Below are 14,560 nucleotides of genomic sequence, written 5' to 3'. Positions count from 1 at the left end.
TAACTTCTTGAGTTCTTTGTATACATTGGATATTAACCCTCTATGGGATGTAGGATTGGTTAAGACCTTTCCCCAATTTGTTGGTTGCCATTTTATCCTATTGACAGTGTCCTTTGCTTTGCAATTTTATGAGGTCCCGTTTAGTAGATTCTTGATCGTATAGCATAAGCTATTGGTGTTATGTTTGGGAAATTTTCCCCTGTGCCCATGTGTTTGAGACTCTTCCCCATTTTCTCTTCTATTAGTTTCAGTGTATCTGTATATGGAGGTCCTTGATCCACTTGGACTTGATCTTTGTACAGGAGATAAGAATGGGTCGAGTTTGTGAGCATCTTCCCCATGTGTGCGAACTGCTGCAATGGAAGTCAAAGGGAAGGAAAAAAATGACAGGAAAGAGTCAAGAGACATCACATGCAAAGATTAGGTTTCATAAAAACAGTGAGTCTAGTTCTTCAAGTACATTCCCAAGGAAAGCTGCTAAGGAAGGCGGACCTAAAGTCACACCTAAGAGTTTTGAGAAAGGTACCACAGAACCTGACAAGAAGCGTGTGAAGAAGTTCAAGAACAAGCCACAGTGGGGCAAAGGACCAAAGGACAAATTCCAGAAGGCAAATAAACTCAACAAGAAGAGGAAATTGCAGCCAGATGGTAAAAGTGATGAATCAGCAGCCAAGAAACACAAGTGGGATGACTTCAAAAAGAAGATTTAAGAGTTGAAGCAGAGCAGGCAGCTCGGTGATAAGACCAACGACGACATCGTGGTTTGAGCAAAGCACATTTGGGAAGAAAAGACTGTGACAAAGAAAAAAGGGGCGAAGCTCATGAGTGATTTGCAGAAGTTGATTCAAGGGAGAATTAAAACTATTGCCTTTGCACATGACTCTCAGCTCAAGTGATCCAGTGCCTCATTCAGTAAGGGCGTGAGGAGCAGAGGAAACAGGCTTTTGAAGAATTGCAAGGTGACTTGTTGAATTAAGTAAAGCCAAATATTCCAGGAATATCGTTAAGAAATTTCTCATGTATGGAAGTAAACCACAGGTTGTGGAGATAATCAGAAGTTTTAAAGATCATGTGAGGAAGATGCTGCAGCATTCAGAAGCATCGGCCATTGTGGAGTGTGCATACAACGACAAAGCCATTTTGGAACAGAGGAACATGCTGACAGAGGAGCTCTATGGGAACAAGTCAGCAGATCACCCATCTCTGGAAATGGTGCTAAGAGTTGCAGCCTGGGAAGCTAGAGCTTATCCTGGATGAAATGAAGCAGATTCTGACTCCCATGGCCCGAAAGGGAGCTGTGATTAAGCACTCACTGGTTCATAAAGTATTCCTGGACTGTTTAACCCATATACCCCCCAAAACTTCAATCGGAATGAAATGAAACCATCTGGGAAGCAGTGGTATACCTGGCAACACACACTATGGTGCCAGAGTAGCCGTGCACTGCTTGAGGCATGATACACCCAAGGACAGGAAAATGATCATGAAAACAATGAAGACATACATGGAGACAGTTGCTAATGGACACTACTCTCACTTAGTTCTGCTGGAAGCGTTTGATTGTATTGATGATACTAGGCTTGTGGAACAGATAATCATATCAGAAGACATCAGTTCCTTGCCCAGCATAGTTAATGACAAATATGGAAGGAAAGTCCTGCTGTACTTGCTAATCCCAGAGATCCCACCCACAGGGTGCCAGAGATGATCCAGCTGAAGGTGTTTATCAGGTTTAGGAGTTCTCTGGCGGGATTTTTGGGGTCACTTAAGTATACTATTATATCATCAGCAAATAGTGATATTTTGACTTCTTCCTTCCCAATTTGTATCCCTTTGACCTCCTTTTGTTGTCTGTTTGCTTTGCGAAGGACTTGGAGTACTATATTGAATAGGTAGGGAGAGAGTGGGCTGCCTTGTCTAGTCCCTGATTTTAGTGAGATTGCTTCAAGTTTCTCTCCATTTAGTTTGATGTTGGCTACTGGTTTGCTGTATATGGCTTTTACTATGTTTAGGTATGGGCCCTGAATTCCTGATCTTTCCAAGACTTTTACCATGAAAGGGTGTTGAATTTTGTCAAATGCTTTCTCAGCATCTAATGAGATGATCATGTGGTGTTTTTCTTTGAGTTTGTTTGTATAGTGGATTACATTGATGGATTTCCATATATTGATCCATCCCTACATCCCTGGGATAAAGCCTACTTGATCATGATGGATGATCATTTTGATGTGTTCTTGGATTCTGTTTGAGAGAATTTTATTGAGTATTTTGGCATCGATATTCATAAGGAAAATTGGTCTAAAGTTTTCTTTCTTTGTGTGGTTTAGGTATAAGTGTAGTTGTGGCTTCATAGAACGAATTGAATAGTGTTCTTTCTGTTTCTATTTTGGGGAATAGTTTGGACAGTACTGGTATTAGGTCTTCTATGAAGGTCTGGTAGAATTTTGCACTGTACCCACCTGGTCCTGGGCATTTTTTGGTTGGGAGACTTTTAATGACTGCTTCTATTTCTTTAGGGGTTGTGGGACTGTATAGATGGTTTTCTGATCCTGATTATCTTTGGTATCTAGTATCTGTCTAGAGAATTCCCCATTTCTTCCAGATTTTCCAGTTTTCTTGAATATAGGCTTTTGTAGTAGGATCTGATGATGTTTTTAAAATTTCCTCAGTTTGTTATGTCTCCCTTTTCATTTCTGATTTTGCTAATTTGAATACACTCTCTGTGCCCTCTGGTTAGTCTGGCTAAGGGTGTATCTGTCTGGTCAATTTTCTCAAAGAACCAGCTCCTGGTTTTGTTGATTCATTGTATAGTTCTTTTTGTTTCTACTTGGTTGGTTTCAGCCCTGAGTTTAATTATTTCTTGCCTTCTACTCCTCTTGGGTGCATTTGCTTCTTTTTATTCTAGACCTTTCAGGTGTGCTGTCAAGCTGCTAGTGTATGCTCTCTCCAGTTTCTTTTTGGAGCCACTCAGAGCTATGAGTTTTCCTATTAGCATTGCTTACACTGTGTCCCATAAGTTTGGGTATGTTGTGCCTTCATTTTCATTAAATTCTAAAACATCTTTAATGTCTTTCCTCATTTCTTTCTTGACAAAGTTATCATTGAGTAGAGTATTGTTCAGCTTCCAAGTGTATGTGGGCTTTCTGTTGTTTTTGTGATTATTGAAGACCAGCCTTAGTCTATGGTGATCTGCTAGGGTGGATGGGATCATTTCCATCTTCTTGTATCCATTGAGGCCTGTTTTGTGTCCAATTAAATAGTCAATTTTCGAGAAGGTACCATGAGGCACTGAGAAGAAGGTATATTCTTTTGTTTTAGGGTGAAATGTTCTATAGATATATGCTAAATCCATTTGGTTCATAACTTCTCTTAGTTTCACTGTGTCTCTGTTTAGTTTCTGGTTCCGTGATTGATGAGAGTTGAGTGTTAAAGTCTCCCTCTATCATTATGTGAGGTGTAATGTGTGCTTTGAGGTCTAATAAAGTTTCTTTTCTGAATGTGGATGCCCTTGCATTTGAAACATAGATGTTCAGAATTGAGAGTCATCTTGGTAGATATTTCTTTTGACGAGTATGAAGTATTCTTCCTTATCTTTTTTGATAACTTTTGGTTGAAAGTCCATTTTATTTGGTATACTTCAAGTCGACTCCAGCTTGTTTCTTGGGATCATTTACTTGGAAAAAATTTTTCCCAATCTTTTACTCTGAGGAATTGGCTGTCTTTGTCACTGGGGTGTGTTTCCTGTATGCAGGAAAATGCTGGGTCCTGTTTTTGTATCTAGTCTGTTAGTCTATGTCTTTTTACTGGGGAATTGAGTCCATTGATGTTGAGAGATATTAGGGACCAACGATTTGTTTTTCCTTATTATCTTTGTTGTTAGAGGTGGAATTATGTTTGTGTGTTTATCTTCTTTTGGGTTAGTTGAAAGAAGACTACAGTTCCACATCCCATACCTCCTCATCGCTCTCCTCCTGTCTACACAAGGATGTCCCAACCCCACCCACCCTACCAGACCTCTGATCTTCCTGGGGCCTCCAGTCTCTTGAGGGTTAGGTGCATCTTCTTTGATTGAACCCGGGAGTCCTCTGCTGTACATGTGTTGGAGGCCCCATCTCAGCTGGTGTATGCTGTCTGGTTGGTGATTCAGTGTCTGAGAGATCTTGGGGATCCAGGTTAATTGAGACTGCTGGTCCTCCTACAGGGTTGCCTCCTCCTCAGCTTCCTCCAGCTTTTCCCTAATTCAACCAGAGGGGTTAGCCGCTTCTGTTCACTGATTGAGTGCATGTGTCTGCATCTGACTCTTTCGGCTGCTTGTTGGGTCTTTTGGAGGGCAGTCATGGTAGGTCCCTTTAGGTGAATGCTCCATAGCCTGAGTAAAGCTGTTAGGTTGTGGGGCCTCCCCTGGAGCTGGTTCCCACTTTGGGCCTGTTGCTGGACCTTCTTTATCTCAGACTCCTCTCCATTTCCATCCTTGCATTTCTTTCAGAATTATGGTTCAGAGCTTTGACTGTGGGATAGCAACCCCTTCCCTCACTTTATGTCCTATCTTTCTGCTGGAGTTGGGTTCCCTCTCCCCACTGTAGAGCATTTCATCTAGGGTCTCCCCACACCCCCTTGAATCCTGAGGATCTCTCACTTCCCAGGTCTCTGGTACATTCTAGAGCCATTCTCCCAACCTCCTTCCTCCCTAGGTCACCTGTTTCCATTCTTTCTGCTGGCCCTCAGGGCTTCAGTCCTTTTCCTTCCACCCAATACCAGATCAGTTTTATGTTGAGGTCCTTGATCCACTTGGACTTGAGCTTTTTGCATGGTGACATATATGAGTCTATTTTCATTTTTCTACATATAGACAGCCAGTTAGACCAGCACCATTCACTGAAGATGCTTTCTTTTTTTCCCATTGTATATTTTTGGCTTCTTTGTCAAAGAGCAAGTGTGTGTAAGTGTGTGAAAGTGTGTGGCTTTATTTCTGGGTCTTCAATTCTTTTCCATTGATCAACCTGTCTTTCTCTGTACCAATACAATGCATATTTTTTATCACTATTGCTCTGTAGTAGAGCTTGAGGTCAGGGGTGGTGATTCCCCCAGCCATTCTTTTATTGCTAAGAATTGTTTTTGCTGTTCTGGTTTTTTTGTCTTTCCAGATGAATTTGAGAATTGCTCTTTACATGTCTTTGAAAAATTGTGTTGTTATTTTGATGGAGATTGTATTGAATTTGTAGCTTGCCTTTGGTAGGATGGCCATTTTTACTATGTTAATTCTGCCAATCCATGAGCATGGGATATCTCCCAATTTTCTGAGATCTTCTTTGATTTCTTTCTTGAGTGACTTGAAGTTCTTATCATAAAGATCTTTCACTTTTTTGGGTAGAGTTACCCCAAGATATTTTATATTATCTGTGGCTATTGTGAAGGGAGTTGTTGCATAGATGTTTATAATTGAGAATTTCTCTTGGTGGATTTTCCCTTTGAGGAATATGAAGTGTCCTTCCTCATCATGCTTAATAACTTTTGGTTGAAAGTCTATTTTATTGAATATTAGGATGGCAACTCCAGCTTGTTTTTTGGAACCATTTGCTTGGAAGACTTTTTTCCATCCTTTTACTCTGAGATTGTGTCTTTCTTTGTTATTGGGGTGTGTTTCTTGTATGCTGCAAAATGCTGGATCTTGTTTGCATCCAATCTGTTAGCTTCTGTCTTTTTATAGGTGAGTTGATAGATACTGTTTGAATTTGTCCTGGAATATTTTGGTTTCTCCATCTATGTTGATTGAGATTTTTGCTAGATATAGTAGTCTGGATTGGCATTTGTGCTCTTTTAGGGTCTGTACGACATCTGTCCAGGATCTTCTAGCTTTCATAGTCTCTGTTGACAAGTCTGGTATAATTCTGATAGGTTTGCCTTAATATGTTACTTGCCCTTTTTAATAGCCTTTGTTTTGTGCATTTAGTGTTTTATTATGGAATTCCTTTTCTGATCCAATCTATTTGGAGTTCTGTAGGCTTCTTGTATGTTTATGGGCATCTCTTTCTTTAGGTTAGGGAAGTCTTCTTCTATAATCGTGTTGAAGATATTTACTGGCCCTTTTATTTGAGAATCTTTGCTCTCTTCTATATCTATTATCCTTAGGCTTGATCTTCTCATTGTGTCCTGGATTTCCTGGATGTTTTGGGTTAGGAACTTTTGGCGTTTTACATTAGCTTTGATGGTTGTGTCAATGTTTTCTATGGTATCTTTTGTCCCTGAGATTCTCTCTTCTATCTCTTGTAGTCTGTTGGTGATGCTTGCATCTATGACTCCTGATCTCTTCCCTAAGTTTTCTATTTCCACGGTTGTCTTCCTTTGTGTTTTCTTTATTGTTTCTAGTTCCATTTTTAGATCTTGGATGGTTTTGTTCAATTTCTTCATCTGTTTGGTTGTGCCTTCATATAATTCTTTAAGGGATTTTTGTGTTTCCTCTTTAAGGGCTTCTACCTGTTTACCTGTGTTGTCCTGTATTACTTTAAGGGAGTTATTTATGTCCTTCTTAAGTCCTCTAACATCATTATGTGATTTTAAATCATAATCTTGCTAGTTCCAGTTTGTTGGGGTATCCTGGACTTGCTGTCATGGGAGAAATGGGTTCTTATGATGCCAAATAGTCTTGGTTTCTGTTGCTTAGGTTCTTGCACTTGACTCTTGCCATCCAGTTACCTCTGGTATTAGCTGGTCTTGCTGTCTCTGAAAGTGGCTTGACCCTCCTGTAAGCCCAGTGGGATTTGTGTATGGAGAGTTGAGGCACAGTGTTAGTTCCAGGAGCAGATGGAAACTGGAAGGATCCTGTCCCATACTGCTCCTTGGTTCCTGTGTCCTGAGTGCTCTAGGTGGGTCCCTCTGAGCAGAAGTGGTGGTCTCACCAGTGCTCTCAGGGATGTCATCACTCCTGGGAGACCAGCTCTCTCCTGGCAGGATCTGGGTACACAGAACTGTGGCACTGGGTCAGCTCTGGGCGGGGACATAAACTGAGGTGACCTCTATCTTAATCTTTGCTCTATCTCAAGGAACATTTCAGAACTATTGCTGGGGCCCGGCAGTGGGGGTTGGAGGGTGGGAGTTGGAAACTGTTGCTGAGAAAGTCTGGAAACTGTTGCTGAGGGAGTTTGGAAACTGCTGCTGACCCATTGTCCTTGCCTCAGCCCCAGTGGTGGGGCAGCTTCTGAGGCCTTGACTTGCTTGGACTTGTGCACTTCTTGGAAACAGAGATTTAGGCCTAGTCTCCTGAACTGACAATTTGAAGCCTGTTATGGAGTCAGCCTAGCCTTCTCAATGTGATTTGGAGATGATAGATAAATGAGGAAGTGGTTACTCCCATGATCATGTGGTACAGGGAGGTATACTGCTGAGTAACTAAAACCTAATATGGGCAAATTGAGTCTTCTTTAGTCATACAAGTGAATTTAGTTGAAAGGATAGACATACAAGAGATTAATTACGACTGAGGAAACTGTGGATTTGGGCCTCTCAGAGAATACCAAGAGGATTGTTAACTTAAAGTAAATCATAAGCCTGAAGGTAAATTATAATGCCTCAACACTCTTGGGTGATATCAGAGGAAGCCTAAGTGACCTAGGGTAGTACAGTGACTTTTCAGATATAACAATTAAAATGAAGGATTTTTTTTCCTGCAAAACATTCTGTAAAGAAAATGAGAAGCTAAGTCACGGAGAAAAAAATATCTGCAAAGGCAAATCTGATAAAAGACAGTTGTCCAATGTATACCATGAACTCTTCAGTTCCAATCTTACATGAGTAGGTGCTGGAAATCTCTGCACCTTCCTTTGAATATTGCCCATGAAATTAAAACTGCTCTCAGAAATACAGTCTTTTAAAAAGAGATATTGATACTGATAGGTCAAGGCAGTATTGCTACAAGTTCAAGGCTAGCCGAGGCTAAAACTTAATGAGAGCCTATTTTAAAATAACAACAAAAGTGACTTAGTGGTTAAGAGCATTGATTGCTCTTCCAGAGAACCTGGATTTGATTCCCAGTACCTACAAGACAGTTGACATCTATCTGTAACCCCTGTTCCAAGGCATTTAATGCTTTCTTCTGACCTCCTATATGTATTTCTATGCAGGCAAAACACTCATAGCCTTAAATTATAAACAACAAGAAAAAAGAGGGTAGGAGTTATATATCTTAGTGGCAGATCATCTACCTCACATATGAACTGAAAAAAGAGAAGACAGTGAAAGATAGATAAATTGATGTGCTGATAGGTATATACAAAAAATACATAGAGAGAACAAAATATAACCTACTATGTAAATTCTCCATCTTCTAAACTCAGACTTTTTAAAGGATTTATCCACATTGATATATTCCAATGTAATCCATTTTTAAGACTGTGACATTTCATCATATAAATGTACTGTAATCTGTTTTTATAGCTCCTTTTGATGATGCAATGATCATAATGGTATATGTCATTGTGTATTTGAAAGCATTTCCTTAAGGAGTATAAAATGGACCACAGTTGCTGGTCCTTGCATATGGGCATCAGCAACTTTGCAAGGTGGCATTGTTGGCTCCCAAGGATGGGCTCTAATTACTCATTTCCATCAACGTATAAGATCTCAGCACTACAAACAACAAAACCTCCCAAACCAAACAAAACCAAAATAACCCAAAAATCCAAACAACTTAAAATCTTCCAATATTGATCAGATTTAATATTATATTCCATTTTCATTTGTGCTTCAATTGAGATTGAGAGCGTGTGTTTGTAGATTTATTAACAGGGCATTCAGATTTACCTTCTATAAACTCTCTATATAGAGGATTTGCCCATTTTATAATAGTGCTTCAACATATTTTTTTTATTTGCTTGTAGAAGCTAATAGTAATTATGAATGTTTGTGAGTGTATTCTCTGTGGCACATATTTCTATACAGAGGGTTTGGTTTTGTTTTAAGACAAGCCATCCTTAAATCTATGATCCTCCCGTCTCAGCCTCCTAAGTGCTAGGATTGTAGGTGAGTACAACTGTGTCCAGCTGATATTTTTTAATTTAAATTTATCCAATCTTTTCCTTTATGATTTATATTTGATAAATCCTTTTGGGGGGCTGGAGAGATGGCCCAGCAGTTAACACTTGTAGGTCTTGCAGAAACCCACGGTTTGGACTCCAGCAGTCATGTTCAATGGCTCACAACCATCTGCAACTCCAACTGTAGCACCCTCTTCTGGTTAGTAGTTGCATATATGTGGTACAAATGCGTACACTGGGACATATAGACATACATGCAATATAGAACTAAATAAATCTTTTCAAAAGCCATTCTTGTTAAGAAATCTTTTCTTAGACCAAGATTTTAAAATATTTCCCTATATTCTTATATTGCTGTTTGTACTAATTATTTCTGAGTATGAAATAAAATGGATAATTGTTCCCATATGGATAATAAAATGCTTTAATACTAGGTATTAAATATGCCATTTCTAACTGATATCTGATAACACAGATATATAGAAAGCTTCTATTTATTTGAAAATCTATTTCTAGAATTTCTGTTGTACTCTCTTGATTTCTTCTTCTATAGCTGTAAAATCTCCAGGAATAGTCTCTATACTTATATACTGACCATGTTGTATAGAAAAGTGACTGTTCTCAATGAGGGAAATATATTACTGAAATATATTCAAAGTGTGAAGATGGTTGTGATTGATTTAAATACATTTAGCATTAGATGAGCAATCCACAGAAGAGACTCTGGTCTCCATAGCCCTTCATTTTCCTGACTTCCAGGTCATGATGAAGGAATCAGACCCTGGGGGCTGGATCTCTTCCTTCTAATTTGAGCTTCACAAACGGTGCTTAGCAAGCTTGAAGGTCACTGCCGATGAACACCTTGGAATGTGGCTATTAATATTCACCGGACATGCCTATGCTAAGTGACACGATTGTAAAATACTCTGAGAGCAATACTGTAGCAATTCCCAGTAGTGTTAACAGTTTCCCGTAAAATCCCATTAAAGCAGAAGATTACTGCCAGCAGTGGCAACTTTGGATGATCTATCTCCCTGGAATTTTATGAAAGTGAATGTAAAGTGCATAAACCTCTCCGATTTGAGAGTTGATTATTATATTTTCTTTATGCCATTCTCCTACCTGCTTTTTTCTTGGTTATTTAACAGTTTCATACCCACTGTTGGCCAACTAGCTTGGAAAATTCTTTCCAACCCATTTCACTGCCAAGCCCAGCAGCTATGCAGGTTCTAGTGCTCTCCCCACTGAGAACCCTCGCTCATGTTCCTTTCAGCTCCCCCGATTTGCTGATGTCATCTGGAACGGTACATCATGACCACTCTTTCCCTTGCACCTTTGTCAGAAAGCGTTTCTAAATATTAGCCAAAGCACCCCATCCATGTGCAATCGATATGTATTTTCTTCTTCTTTCTGTTTGGATTGTCTGGGTGGATTATGTCCTTGAAAGAAAATTTCAAACCAAAGTATCTGGCGGTGTTACATTACTACACCACCTTTGCCTGTGTGTGGCGGATTATGTTCAGTGTAGCTCTCTGTAGCCCCTCCAAAGCTGGGCGAGATGGGGGCCTTGTCCTGTATCTATTCTACCATCCTTTTGTCTCTTCTGTAGCTCCTTCTCTGATCAAGTAACTTTGGTGTGATCACTGGGGACTGAAGGAGATTCATGTCCGCCTACGACAGCAGCAACAGGTGGCTGCTTCTTCTCACCCTTCTTAAAAGACTTGACTGAAAGGATGTCACTTCTTTTTACTTTCTCTCAGAGTAGAATATTTCAATACTTTAGTTAATCCTTTCAGTGGGAGTTTGGGGGCAAGAGAGGTTAAGAATGTGCGTGAGATGAAGAGTTTATTCTACGACTCCTCACCTCAAGTGTCTGACTACGACTTGTATTAGCACAGCGGGTCACCCCTCTGTGAGAGCTCCTGGAGTCAGACCAGCTGACTAGTCAGCATGGGACAGCATGTGCTTCTGGCGTAGAGGATTGTCAAGCTAGGTCATCTGTGTCGGAACCGGGCTGAACCCAGTGATAGGGTATTTAATTGTTCAATAAATAACAGTGTGATCAGTTAAAGGAGGAGGCTAAGCTATCTTAGGGGTTCCTTTCACTGCGAAAATGCCAGCTCAGAAGAAATTCCCAGCCCACGTTTGTTACTTCCCTTGTTGACAGTTTTCTGATTAGAATTCTTAGTGTTCTCTTAATTTCATAATGATCCTATATCCAACAGCTGCAGACTGTTTTCTTTAATTAGTTTGTATTTGTTCTGCAAAATATTGCTAAATAGAGGTGATTTATAATAATTAATACATGCTCCCAATTGTTTAAATCTCATAAAACACCCAGAAAACATATTTTTAATACCTACATTTGTTTAGTTCTACATAAAGTTCTGAAGGTCTGTAGAAAGCGTGAATATTTAAAATGTAGCAGGAAGGCCTCTGGCCCATGCACACAGTCTTTCAAATTGGAGCTTTTGATTCATTCCAAATACAGTACCAAAGCTGTTGGAGAAGACAATGATGCTGAAACGGGCATCCGTGTAATTGGTTCTAAAAGTGCATCTTCTCATTTGTGGAAGAGACTGCAAGGGAACAGGGACAAAACTCCAACTACGCAATTAAAATGATGGCCAGCTGAGTTTTGTGCCCCGAGATCATGTGAACGATATTCTATTCTGCTAAGCAGCTCAGAATAAAATGAATGAAGGGAGCAGTGCTGGGCAATGATAGGGGACGCTCGTAGCAATAAGACATCTGGAACCGAGAACACGGTCCCACTAGAAATCTGGATGGCTCAATAACAGAGTGTGGTATTGTTGTCGTCGTTTTATGTTCCTGCCAATTTAGAGGTTGCTGGGAGATGGTACTACCCATTTAAGCATCCATTTCACCAATAGAATGATGCAGGATTGCAGAATATAGGTACCATTTTCTACTGCTCTGGTAAACCTCAGGAGAATTTTATTAGCGTATCTGACAGGTGGGCTATTTTGTTTGTGTGTTTGTTTTATTATGTTTTGTTTGTCATGGCACCCGTTGTTAGTTAATCATTCACAGGGTGCATGCCCGGGGTATATGTGGCAGCATCCTTGGCTACAGGTACAAACTCAGACTTGGTGAGCTTTGCAGATCCATCTTGTCTAGAACCCTAAGGAAGGCTCCAGGCACATGTTCACACATTATTGATTTCTTTATGCAAATCTGACCCCAAATTTGAATCCTGATCTCTTACCTTACTTTAAAGTATCAAAGTGAGTCTTGATTATTACTTTTACTCTCTTATCCCAAGGTCTAAATTTGTTGCAAGGATAAAAGAGGTCTGCTTCTATTTTCCTTTTGCCAAGGACTGCATGAAGTTTGGGAGCTTGTCTTTAATTGTTGAGGAAGGAAGGAAGGAAAATAGGAAAGGAAAAAGGGAAGGGGAAAGGGGAGAAGGAAACCATTAACTCCTCAAACAAAATTCTCCCAAAGCCTGTGTCCCTCTCCATCTGTTTCTTTCCAGGCCCTGGCTGACATAACAGAAGAAGGAGACAGACAAGCTCAGGCCCCAGTAACCATATTAGGTAATCGCAAAGGACAAAGAAAAACAGTACTAGCAAAACACTATTTCAGGGGAAAATCCATGAAAAATTGAATACTGCCAGGAAGAGTTTGCCCTGGGGTCTTCCAGCTAAAGTGTGTGACCTATTACCTACTGTGGTGGCTCATCTGTATGTCTCTGATGATGATCCCCCTCCTCTCCTCCTCCTTTCTCTCCTCCATTTCTTCCTCACCTCCCAAGGTGGTTTCTAAGTGCTTAAAAACAGCTTACCAGACCCCCCAAATCCTCAGAATATTTCATACAATTGTACGAATGCTGCAGCATCTGTTATAATTTCCCCTCATTTTTGTCTTCAAATGTTTGCCTTGGTCTCAGCCCTTCTAAAGATGCCTGTATTTCACCACAGTGTGCGTTTTCCCCGTGTACCCAGTGGATGTTGTTGTAAGTGACAGAATTCCCTCTGAGATTTGCTTTCACAGACACTATGTCACAAATACTGATCACTGGGTTTCAGGAGTGAAGGCGCTCGTATCTCATCTCACTGGTAAGGAGACTAAAATCTTCCCCAAAGGCCTGGCGACAGTGAAGCACAAACCAGTTTTGGTCACTTTGCAATACTTAGAAGACTTGGTAAGAAGAAACAATTTAGAGAAAACAGTCTGAAATCTGGAGTATTCATCCAAGTTATTCTTAAACTCTAAATGAACTTGTCGTCTCTAAATGTGGCTTTGGACTAAAATCCAAGGATGTTACAGTCCATACTTCAGCAGCTCCACCCTAGCAAGCAAGAGAGAGACTGGTTAGAGGAGCTTTCTTTGAACTCTGCACCTGTATCACACTAGGATTTCTTGAAGGATGGGGAGTATTTTGACTCAGGTGGTAAAAAACCATGTGCTAGGCTCTGAGTTTAATCCCAAGTACTTCCCAAAACAAAAGAAAACAAAGCAACGAAAAGAGATATAATTTTTGAAATTCTCTTTTTTCCCCTCAAGATGAGTAAGACTCCAGAGCACAGGGGTGTGAGGCAGCTGTGCTTTGAACTGAGGAAGAAACATGGATAGACTTCAAGCCTGGAAGAGAGCAAATGTATAGTCCACTGCCTTCCCTCTTTCCTCCCTGTCTCCGTCTGACCCTTCATCTTAAGCTCTGTTGCCCGGATGTACTGTGGACAGAAGTGACCCCTCCTTCTTTAGCTAACTCAGTAGCTGGGGCTGCGTTCATGTGCCGGTGTGCCTAGTACTAGAAATAATCTTTAACTACGACAAATATGATCCCTATAATCCAGCTCATAGAAGATCAATGATTGGCTACCGTTCCTATCAGTCTGCAATTAATTCAGGAGAGTCCGTGACCCATGGAAAGAACAAATCTGAGTTAGACTGTTGAATCGTATGTTGTGTAAACATTTAGAGATTCTAGCCCGATTAAAGGAAATCTCTCTCTAATGCTTTGTCCCTCATGGCTGATTCTTTCTTTTTCGTTATTTCTCATTCAATTTAAGTGGTGATTACTCAGCATTTCCCTTGCTTCTTTGAAATGCGTTGTCACTCTTTTTATTTTATGTGCATTGGTGGTTTGCTCTCATGTATGTCTGAGTGCTGGTGTCGGATGCCCTGGAACTGGAGTTGCAGACAGTTGTAAGCTGCCATGTGGATGCTATAAATTGAACCGGGGTCCTCTAGAAGAGCAGGTAGACTGTGCTCCTAATAACTGCTGAGCCATCTCGGCACCCTCACTTCTATTCCTACATGTAGCAGGAAGGGGATCTTCTTCTTCTATTGTATCTTCTGAGGACCAGACTTCTATGTAACCACTGTGTAACCACTATCACAGTGTGTCATTACCTCCAATTTTCACCATTTTTCACTGCCACTAAGTTGTCATGTCCAAAAGGACACAATGTTTGTTGTTGTTGTTTTATTTTATTTATTTATTTTTTTTGAGACAGAGTCTCACTATGTAGACTAGGCTGGCCTTAAATTCACAGAGATCC

The 14,560-nt window shown here is 40.4% G+C and overlaps 1 pseudogene; it reads left to right on the top strand.

The window, feature by feature from the left end:
- The first annotated feature begins 311 nt into the window (after positions 1-311).
- On the top strand, positions 312-13,628 carry LOC116898526 (annotated as a pseudogene).
- Positions 13,629-14,560: the final 932 nt, after the last annotated feature.

Source organism: Rattus rattus, chromosome 4 (assembly GCF_011064425.1).
Source record: "Rattus rattus isolate New Zealand chromosome 4, Rrattus_CSIRO_v1, whole genome shotgun sequence".
NCBI lineage: Eukaryota > Metazoa > Chordata > Mammalia > Rodentia > Muridae > Rattus > Rattus rattus.
Note: the sequence above shows the minus strand (reverse complement) of the source record. Positions and strands in the feature narration are given on the sequence as shown.